Source organism: Topomyia yanbarensis, chromosome 2 (assembly GCF_030247195.1).
Source record: "Topomyia yanbarensis strain Yona2022 chromosome 2, ASM3024719v1, whole genome shotgun sequence".
In the NCBI taxonomy this organism is placed as follows: Eukaryota; Metazoa; Arthropoda; class Insecta; order Diptera; family Culicidae; genus Topomyia; species Topomyia yanbarensis.
Window position 1 is genome coordinate 460,113,698 of NC_080671.1, and position 12,065 is coordinate 460,125,762.

Below are 12,065 nucleotides of genomic sequence, written 5' to 3' on the forward strand. Positions count from 1 at the left end.
GAAAAGAACTGTTAACAAGAATTTTGCAAGTTTTAGTTTTAAATTAGATTGGAGATTTGCTAGGCAGAATTTTTGAAAAAAGTACCTTAAATCTGTCCCGAACTGGAATAAGCAATAGTATTCATTATACAAACAGGCATAGAACAGGTTTTATGATTATCGTTGTTTTTACATTTTTTTACAGATTTTCCATTAGCATGCTACAATTAATAATTCTGCCAAAGAAAAACGGATATAGTAAATTAACTTCAAATGTATGGAAATAATTGATTTTTTGAATAATGTTAAGAAAAATCTTATACTGCAAAATTCAACTTAACATTGCAGTTCGATGAAGAAAGTTTCTTGTTTTTGTTTATATCATAATATTGGACTTTACAGTAAATTATTGTACCTATGCTTTACATGGTAATTATGGTTTTGTTACTGCACATTTCGTTCATTTCAACATTTTCGCAAACAATCGTTAAATAATAGTATTATACATTTGAGAGTATATGAAATCTACAATCGTCATTCCATTCATTTGCCATGAATCTGCCAATTTTCTTTTCCACCAGTCGAGCTTTTGCGTAACTTGTGGATGGTCCCATAAAAAATCGTCACAGTAGGCGAATTCTACCGGTAAGTATAGCACAGATTGTGATTGTTTGTTCATCTGTGGCTTTGGATTAAATTAGCCTGGTACAAAGAATACATCAATGTCGATTACCACGGCCGCTTGCATACTGTAGAGTTACGAGAACATGATTGTTATTTGAATGGCTGGCGTCCAAAAGGGGCTAACCCCAGGTTGTGTCTTATGGAAATTTTCTCGTTCGTTTTCAGAGGTTTTAAGAAAAAGTAATCTATCGATTCGCCATCGGTAAATCTTATGTTTTAACTCACATATCAGTGAAAACGATATAATACTGTTTTTGGTTGAATTGTGTAGTACGTTGACGTTTCGGTCCAAACAGTCATTCCTGAAGGTGAGCGCTGCTCACATGCTTGCTATGTATGGCTATTTACTATCTATTTTTTTATTTATTTATTTGGGTTACTTACTGCTTATTTACCATCTAATATTGAAAGTAAGATTGAAGAACACCACACGGCTAGCTCACCTTTTTCTTGATCTCAGGGTCGGCTACCGTTCTCGGGAGGACTCACTGTACTTACCGCTTTTAACCAATCTTCTATCAAAGTGAACCAATATAAAACCATCCAATAAAGAAAAGACTCTTATGGGAACGAAAAGAAATGGTATGCAATTTTACAATTTATTATTGAACATAGTTTAGGCGCCTAATGTTAAACGTTGGGGCCCTTCGTTGATCCTACACGTGGGTGGGAGAGAGGAGGAATGGAACATACCTGAGCTCTTTTGGAGGGCCCTTGTTACGGTCGATGCTGCTTAGCGTCAATGCCAGCGTAGCAACGATGCTTCCAGCTATGGTAGGCAAGATGCGCGTGGCTTTGTAGGTAACAGTCCTGGGTGTTACCGTAACTGGATGCTTCCGTGAACCACGGGGATGATCTCGTGGGACGGTGGTTGCGCGATGGAGCGGTGTACCATCGTCTGAGCCAGGAGCGATTCTAGGAGACCGCACTATGGCACTACTTGGACTAAGATGAATGTGCGTATTTTGACGGTTCCCAGACGCAGTAGACACATTCCACGCATTTGTATCGTTTACCTCATGAAAATAAATCTGCCAATATAAGTAAAAGTTGTTCTGAAATATGTTGGTATAGGTTTAAGGCTCCCAAATCATAGATATATAGAAATTTTATAAAAGAATTTTATGACGCTCGTCAATAAAAACCAGTAATACATTTAAGACCCGTTTTTAATAAAGGGCGAATGTTTAAAATCAAACCAAAATTTTAGGGTAGTTTTATACATATATTTACTTCAAAAATCAAAAGAAAAGTTAATCGATGGAGCCTTGAGTGTAAAATTGAACGCATTTTCGCTTGATGCCCTCCATCAAAGTCTTTACAGTGTCATCCGGTACCAGTTTCTCAGTTTTTTTTCCATTTTCTTAACATGTCCTTCTTTTCTTTGATTGTCTTCTTGCTCTTCCGAAGTTCCCGCTTCATCATTGCCCGGAACTGCTCCACCGGGCGCAGCTCCGGACAGTTTGGCGGATTCGGCTTTTATATACGTTTCGTCGTCCATCCCAGTCAAAAAGGGCAAGTTGCTGGCTAGCGGGGGGCAATTTGCCAACTCGGATGCGCTAATTGCCCTACAATTTGCCAGCAATTTGCTGGCAATTAGGGGGCTATTTTATATGCAACATTTGGGCGATTTGCCGCCGTCATTTTTTTGCCGCTCTTAAATCGCCCAGGGAACGCGCCATTTAATCGCCCTGATATGAAAATTAAAAATAATAATTATTTTCGGATTCACTATCTACTCACATAAATTTATCGGTACACTAGGTAATCACCACCAGACCATAGGAAGAATCGATGGTGAAATTCGTGTCGTGAGTCGGTTCCGACAGCATGAAGTAACAAGTTACTTTACGCTTGTTCGGACATGCCGTAGACTCAGGTGATTCGCATTTCTAATGCCAAAAGACCCTGACCCCTACGGTAGCAGACAAAAGGTTAAGTCGCCGGTGAGCTCTAAGCTTGCATATATGATCCTTCCACGCTTTTCTAAACTTTCTCCTTTCAACACCTTGCTCTCCCTTGAGTACTATGGCTCTAAAGATTGAAAAATATACTTCACCTTCCTGTCCTTTGCTAATTAAATGCCGAAAAAACTGTTGACAAATTGACTCAATAGGTCGTTAACAAAAATGGTTAACAAAAAAATGGTAAAAATAGAAATTCGTATTGCACACCAAAACTTATAACAATCTGACTTTCATTTAGACTCAGCGATCTTGTTCCACTATACTTACACACGATTCCACAATTTTCCACATTCGTTGGCGAAATTAAGTGCACTAAACAAACAAAATACAAGAGGGAACACGCCAATTGTTTGAAAAAAACAATTTTAAACTTAAGCCAAACATGAAGACCAGCCGCCAGAAAATTTGTCTAAGTATTGAAATTGCCTTTAAATCGCATTCGCAAATTGAATTTGTTCCTAGGGGCAATTAGCACAGGCGAGTTGAGTCAAACGTCAAACTTTTTAAATCGCCTGACCATGTTCGTCCGCATTTTTTTGGACAGGGATCACACAGCAGCCATATTTTGTCAGCATCTTCTCGTAGAGCTTCCGTGCCCGTGTTTTACCCGTCGATTGTTGCCGCTCATCGCGGTTTGGGAAGTTCTGTACCTTGTATGTGTGTAGTCTAGCTCTCTTCTTTGCATTCTGGACGTAGCTCTGCGACATGCCGATCTTTTTAGGCAAATCACGGCTTGAGACGTTGGGATTTGCTTTAATCATCCGCTTCACCTTTCCCTCCGTCTTTTTGTTCTCCGGTCCCGGTTTTCTTCCAGCACCTTTGCCGTGGTCCAATGTCAACCGCTCCTGGAACCGCTTCAACACTCTGGAGACGGTTGAATGGTGAATGTTCAACATTTTCCCCAACTGCCGGTGCGACAGGTCAGGAAATTCCAGATGTTTGAAAAGAATTTGTTCTCTCGACTCACGTTGGTTCACTTCCATTTTCGTTGAATCGAAAAACACGACTTCAAGTTTGACAGCATGTAAACAATACACATCAATGAGAAAGTGTGCAAAATTTGGTTGATTTTTACCCAACGGTAAAAAAGTTATGCCCTGTTGAATGTGTCGCAATCATTTCGTGTTCGCCCTTTAATTGAATAGATTTTCCCGTACCACACCGGTATGTTCGTAATAAAATTAATTTGTAGTAATCTTAAATTCCATTTTATTGTATACATATTGTTTAAAGATTTCATCTTTGGATGCAGATTTTTTTTGGGGGGGGGGACAAAAATTGACCATTTTTGCGTTGTCCCCTAACGCAAAAATCATGTTTTTTCAATTTTCACGAAAACAATGCACGATATCTATGAAATATTGTCAGAAGCTATTAGTACTCATCAATACCTTTCTAAAAATGTGCTATTTGTATATAACAAACTTTTAAATCGTTCTTTCACAGGGGTGCACTGAAGTGTTGTCCCCTAACGCTTTCCGTTACAGTACGGTAAATCCTTCTGCAGAGATACTTTAGGAGCCTACAGAACAGGATATAGACATAAAAGATATAAGCAACCTATTTCAGAAATAGCGCAGCCATGCAGTGGTATGAGTGGCCTGAGGGGTGGAAAGAGAGAGAGAGCGGGGGGGGGGGGTATGCCATTAAGGGGAAGGCCTACCTTATAATATCGCAAAATAATCTAGTTTTTATTACATCTATCAATGGATAAACTATCTAAGGATAAATCAACAATTTCAGAACGGGGTTCAAAGATGACAAACAAGTATGAGAGTATACTATGTTGCGTTTCGGCTTCGCCTCTTCAGAAACCGACACTAACGTATTGTCGGAATAGATTAGCGCCGGCTTGACGCAAATCCCTTAAAACTAAAACACACTATGTGTTTCAATCAAACGACTGATCAAACGTGATGTCCCGTTCGAGCAGAAGTTCTGTTTATGCCGATGAGACACAAGTGAAGCCGAAACTTGTCTTGGCTTAGCAGGCCTATGCGAAAGCACTATGCTATATTTCACCCTAAGGAGGAAAATTTGGTAAAAACCAAAATTTCTCACTAGGGTGAAAATTTGTTGGTAAAAACCAGTCTTTGTACAGGAGGGCACAAATCCTTATTTCATACTATGTTGCGTTTCGGCTTCGCCTCTTCAGAAACCGACAATACGTTAGTGTCGGTTTCTGAAGAGGCGAAGCCGAAACGCAACATAGTATGAAATAAGGATTTGTGCCCTCCTGTACAAAGACTGGTTTTTACCAACAAATTTTCACCCTAGTGAGAAATTTTGGTTTTTACCAAATTTTCCTCCTTAGGGTGAAATATAGCAAAGTATGAGAGGTTACGGAAGAATTTGGTCATAGGGAATAACACTCACTTGTCCTCCTTAAATATTCTTTCAAATTGACGGGATAGCACTGTTCAACACACGATCGGGGAGTAGAACGAATAAAATGGCGAAAGTTTTGGGTTCCAAGAAACCCCTGGGGAAGAAATTTTTGAAAAAAAAAATGGAACCGGACTTCACAGTTTAAAACCAAAGTTTTGTGAAATTTTTGAAAATTTGCATCTAGACATCTTTGATCGAATTTTTCCAACGTATTGGGCTTGGGAGCAGAACAAATAAAAAGATGGCGGTTATTTACTAAATCACCGAGGAGAAATTTTTGAAAAAAAAATTGGAACGAGACTTCACAGTTTATAATTATTGACCACTTGGAACAAACCGGTTTGTCTTTTCGAAATTGATTTTCGTCTACATGAACCAAACATCGCAGTTTAACACAACTTTTTAATGTTTTTATGGCACGTTAAAGTCAAAATTTTATCGAAGATACGCATTTCTCAGAATTCGCAAATAAAAGATACAATTTCACGAAATTCTCCAGTTTTCTATCATTTGGATAATTCAGTGACAGTAAATTTTCCAAAAACTGCGTCTTTCCCTTCTTTTCCAAAAATCGCGTAAAACGGCTGCATTTTGGTTAATTTCCGCAATCATAACTATTAAGTGTCTTCTTGCAGATCTATGAGTAGAAACGGTTGAACAAACGCCAGAGGTTGAACTGGAAGGGCGATATTCTATTTTGAAATCTTTACTTCAACCTTATTACTGGTTTTTCGCGACATTATATACAATATGTAAATAAAATAATTGCTTGACTGAGTATAATCGTTTGGCAGTCTTATCTTTGCTGAGTTGCTTCAGTGTCACATTTGTTTATTTTTAACGCAACAAGAAAATAAATATTGAACCACCCTAATGACGTTTTTTGATCTACCCTAATCAACAGTCAATTTTATTTTCAAGATTTTATAATGTCAAAAAACAAAGTCAGCGCATTAAAATTGCTTGAAAAAGCTTATTTGGTCAACAAATAAAAATGTGTTGAGTCACCCTAATAAACAGTTAATTTTATTTAATATATTTTCCGATGTCAATAATGTATTCCTCTTACCAAAACTACTTGAAACCACCTTTTTCGAACCATTAGAAAGTGACGATTGTGGTCTACAATCTCTTCTATACCGGGCCACACTGTGGTATGCGGTGTGGCCTGTTCTCAATCCATATTAATTTGAATTCTAAATATCATTTGTCAAATACACATGAAGGTGCAACTAGAAATACATCTAGTTTGGCATTTCAAATCTTTGTTTTGAGTTATTTACATGTCTAGAGGTAATATACTTCGCTTTGTTTGAGCGTCAACAAACACTTCGGTCGCGTTAGGGGACAACACTTCATATGCGACCGTTTGTGTTCATTTTGGTGTTGTCCCCTAACGCAGCGTTTGCAACGGTCGTGAAAAAAATTTCATGAAATGACGAAAATCTAAGTATACAGTATTGTTCTGTGACTATTCCTAGAACAAATTTTTCAGTTCAGTTCATTTCATGGATTTTATTCGCTTAAGTATATGATCTTTGAATTTTAATTATTATTTATATCATTCAGTATTCTTTTTATTCATTTTGTTCATTTAAGTTCATTTTATCTATTTTATTCGTTTTATTCTTTGGATTCATTCTGATCAGTTTATTTTTTACATTTTATTCGTATCATTCATTTAACCTATTTTATTCGTTGTTTTCCATTTATGCATTCTATTCGTTTTTTCCAGTTTGTACATGTTTTCAGTTTCTTCATTTTAATAATCTGACTAATTTTTTATTTTTTTTCATTTCATCCAAATTATTTATTTGACACAATTAACTTTTTTCTATTAATTTATAACTTTTTAACATCGCTTTATTTTTCATTTTAATCAATTCATTTTCTTCTTTTAATGTAGAATACATTTAAGCTTTCAATATAGGGGTCCCGTTTCAAAATATCGGCAGCGGCGCCGCGTCAGATTTTGAACGTTAATAACTTTTGTCATACTTAACAGAATGTTTTGATTTGTAGGCCAATTTGTTGAAAATATGTTCCTCTATGCAGTATTAAAATTTGAAGTATCTATAACATGCACTAATAACAAAAAATTGTGTTTTGAAAAATCTTTCGAAAACGACTCGGAAAAGTAAAAATTTTCAGCCCATCCCGCACAGAGCCGTCAATATGGTGGACCAACTGAACAATAAAATAATGAAAAGTCCACTACATGTTTGTTCCTATGATAATTCGTATTGTGTTGCTTGACGAGAGCAGTTGGTGGGGGAAAGACGGCATATTCCTTTGGTTATGCCATTAGAAGCCGGACGGAAAGGAAAGGCTCATGCACGGCACGAGAACGAGCGAGAAAGCGATTGTAGTGCATATTACAGCGATTATATAAATATCGGTCGGTCGGTTTTTCTCAGCATTCGTTCACAATCGTACTAGCAAGCAGTCAAGTCAGCTTAGAAGTCCGCCGGGGGGAAAGCAATTGGCAATTATCGCCGTTCGTAGAAGTGCCCCAGCTACTGGTTGCGATAAGAAGCCCCATCGCTACCAACTACCGACCAGGAACTTTCGCCCTGCCAGAAATTAGCCGCAATTAAAGGTCAACGAAGCAACTAATCTGCAGGCGATCCTTCCAGCGTCTGGTTCGTGAGATTGTACAGGACTGCAAAGTCGAGCTATGCTTACAAAGCTCAGCCGTAATGATGCCCCAAGAAGTCAGCAATGCCTACTTGATCGGTTTGTTCGAGGATACAAAACAGTGCGCCAAGCGCGCAACTTTCATACCAAATACAACAAACTGGCTAAGAAATACGATATGTGTAAAGAACGAGAATTTAAATTATCCTCTCTCGCTCGTTTTCGTGCACTGCTTTTCCATTCCTTTCTGCTGCTAATACCATCATAACCAAAACAAATGTGCGTATTCCCCCACCATCCCATGGCCAGTGTTGCCACAATTGCATGTCGCTATTACAATTTGAATTATTTTATTGATCCTCTCTAGTATTGATAAAATATAGAACGTGCAAAGTACACTTTTATGCTTTTATTCGAACTTTTTGGCAGCCTCCGTTGATTAACTGCATAAATCGATTTGTTTGTGTAGCTCCTTGCTAGTAGCAAACTAAATAGCCTTTATCAGCGCTAACAAATAACACAAAAGAATTTAAATTTGTGAAAATCTTTTCCTTCCTTCTTTTCAAATCTGCAACATTCTTTGAAAATATTGTTGGAATGTTGTTATTGAAAAACTGAACATGCAAGTTTGCTAGCACTGGCCACTAGATTGAAGGCGATGGAAAGACAGAATATTCGTTTTGGTTATGCTAGTATTGGTAGCCGAACGGAACGGAATGGCACGAAAGCGAGCGAGAGAGCGATAGTAGTGCTTTCTCGTGTGTTCATATAGAGGAATTCCACGAAGATCCGTCCGAAAATCTTTAAAATCGTGACCGACCATCTTAGATTCCAATGAAACTTTACACGTTTCACCGTTATGAAAGACTAAATATTTTCCACAGGTAATAAGATTATTTTGACTCAAGAGCAACTTTTCAAAAGGGCGTAAACGTTTCTACCTGTATGAATTTCAAATTTTTTTGTTCGATTACTGTATTTTATACAGCAAAACTATCTGAGAACGAGTTACAGGGAATGAATACTTCTGTCTGAAAAAATATACACTGAAAAAAATGTCATTTTTCAAAAAAACAAAAATTTATGATAAAAATTTAAATTGCGAAAAAACCCATTTTTTTATTTTTTTTATATTTTGTTACCAAAAACCTAAAGAGAAAAGAAACATTTTGAATGTGATTGCATGATGGAGAAAAAATCGGTAAAAAAGTTTTCCTAACAATAACTTCGTACATGTTTTTAAATTTCATACTAATAGACATACAAAATTGTAATTCTATTACAGAATATAATTCCAAGCACCATTTAAAATCAAAATGCATTTAACAAAAATCTTCCAAAATGCGATAGTTTTCGAGATATTTGAAATTTTGCTCGTTCAAAAACAATTAATTCGTGTAATTATGCTCTTTTTAAAAGTTATTCGCGTTACCCCATCAAAAAATGTCAAAAATTTAATGTTTATCGTTTTAAAGACGTAAAAGCAACTTTTTTAGTGTATTTGGATCCTGGAGAAGCTTTCAATAAAAAAGTTTTCCTAACAACAACTTTTGACATTTTTTTATAATTCTTACTATTTGCAGTCAAAAATACAATTTTCTTTTTGAATATGATTTTAAACGCCATTTTAAATCGAAATGCTCTTAACAAAAATTTTCTAAAATGTAGTAGTTCTCGAGATATTTTAACTTTTGTTTTAACAACACAATTATTTTGTTTTATTACGACCTTTTCATAAGTTAGTCGCGTTTCTCCATCAACAATAATAGGTTTTTCAAAAGGCCCGTAAACTTTCCTGCAACCTTTTCTTTGACATCAAGGCGATATTGTGAAAAATTTTAAAGTTACATGAAAACAACCAACATATGATTCAGCTATATAGTTTAATCAACAGACCCTATGGTTGAAATATATTTTGGTTGTTTTCATGTAACTTTCACATGGTTTACAATATCGCCTTGATGTCAAAGAGAAAGTTGCACGAAAGTTTACGGGCCTTTTGAAAAACCTATTATTGTTGATGGAGAAACGCGTCTAACTTATGAAAAAGTCGTAATAAAACAAAATAATTGTGTTGTTAAAACAAAAGTTAAAATATCTCGAGAACTACTACATTTTAGAAAATTTTTGTTAAGAGCATTTCGATTTAAAATGGCGTTCAGAATCATATTTAAAAAGAAAATTGTATTTTTGACTACAAATATCATGGAGATTCATACAGCGAACACACCTGCAAAGTTTCGTTCGAATCGACGATGGTCATATTTTGCGGTCGGCCGGTTTCTCATGGAATCCCTCATATCAGTTCCTTGGTTAACAGCAGAGAAAACAAAAGCACCAGCAAACCTCGCTGTGGAGGATAAGTCGAACGATTATTTATCTGATCCATAGCTAAAAGTCAGTGAATCAGACAAGACAGCTCTGAGAAACGCAGTGCGGTGTCTTCCTAGATTATTCATTTTCCAAAATATTTGGTAGAAGCATCTTCACCACTTTGAATTGAAGGGTCAATCGGGTAAAATAAATCGAAACAAATTCAAAGAATATTACAACAACAACAATTAACTCTGTTACAAAAGGTTAAAACTGTCCGCCGTGTCATTTTGCCCGGAGAATTGACAAGGATCCTCGAGGTCCAGAGGTCGCCTCCGAAAACCCGTATCTATGAGCTAAAACCCGGAGCTGTGGCAACCCTGCAAGCATCACACTCAATTGTGGTCGGCTAACAATATTTCTATTTGCCGAAAATGATATGGCGAAGACGTTCATTAATCATTTAGCTTTTTTTTGTATAAAATATTTTAACGAATCATTCAAACAATTGTCATTTTTGCTTAGTTTGACCAATACCAAATTTCTTTTTTACACAAGGTATTCGATAGAAATTTTAATCTGGTGCTTTTTGTAACGATAGTACAATAAATGATCACTATATAGTGGTCACAGAAACCCAACCGGATTTTGAAAATATATGAAAACAAGCTGTTTAAGCTGTTTCTTTCATTCAAATTCCAACCGCATTGCATATATAGCAGTTTTCACAGTTTCTGTGAATTAAAGTATATTTTATTTCCAAAAAAATTATAGAAACAAGTTTCAATTAAATTAGCTATTGGAGCCGTTTCGAGTTCCTCTCATCAGAATCCGACATTAACTTAGTTAACGGACTAAGCTAGCGCCGGATTGACGCTAGCTCCAAAAAATGAAAACACGATTTGGGTTTCTGAGCAAACCTCTAGTCCTACGTTGGTAGGTTCGCTGAGAAACACAAATCGTGTTTTCGTTTTTTGGAGCTAGCGTCAATCCGGCGCTAGCTTAGTCTGTTAACTAAGTTAGTGTCGGATTCTGAAGAGAGGAACTCGAAACGCCTCCAATAACTATTTTAGTTATAGGATTCGTGTCCTTTACGCGCAAAGTGGTTTAAAACAATTTTCTGCTTAGTGGAGAAAAAATAGTTTTTTACCCAAAAAATTTTCTCCACCAAGGAGAAATATAGCAAAGTTTAAATTGGTGCTTATTACGCTGAGTACTACTTATTTAAACTTTTTTCAGGCTAACTTAGTTTGTAATAATCAGCACAAGTTTTTGCCCAAGAATTTTCGTTTAAAACTTGAATTGCACATCGACATTAATCGATATGAATCATGTATGCTCATTTTGGAAGTTCGACTTCCTCTATGATCATTTTCAATAATTTTTTTCTCAACTTATTACTTCACTGTTAGGCATTCATAAACATAATTTAGTAAAAAACATTAAATTACTCATTTCGAAGCCAAAAAAGGGGCACTTTCATTATAAGAAATGCAACATGGAATATTTTGGTTTCTCAACACGGTCGCCATATTGAACCTAGTCCGATAGCGTACGGTTCACCGTATTTGCACCCGCCAAGGACGCCAACCAATTTAAACTCAAAAGGAACACGAATCATACTGTTTGAATTGCAAGACGCGAACTAAACCTTCAAATTAAAAAAAAATAGCACGCAAACGAAATAGATGTGTATGTAGTAGATAAGTAAGGCTATAAAGAAAAATAAATAATATAATTATCTTAAAATGTACTTACAAAATGCCTACGACGGTGATATACATCACTGAAATTTATTAAACAGAATTATAGAACAAAACAAAAACAAAAACTGACGTTTCCTATATTATATTGTTTTACTGTGAAGTGCGCTATTAATATAGGAAATATCGTTTAGGGTTGGAGTCTCGGGAGAGCTTAAAAATGATGTGTATGTGAAGATGGATATGAATCATTGATCAAGGTAGTTGCTTAAAGGTATAGGCCATGCACTGAATTAAAAGTGCTTTCGAGAGTTTTGTTTGAAAGCTGTTAGAAGAGAGATATCCGAGAACGAGCATAAGTTGTGTTCATACAATAATGGATAAACGGTCAACC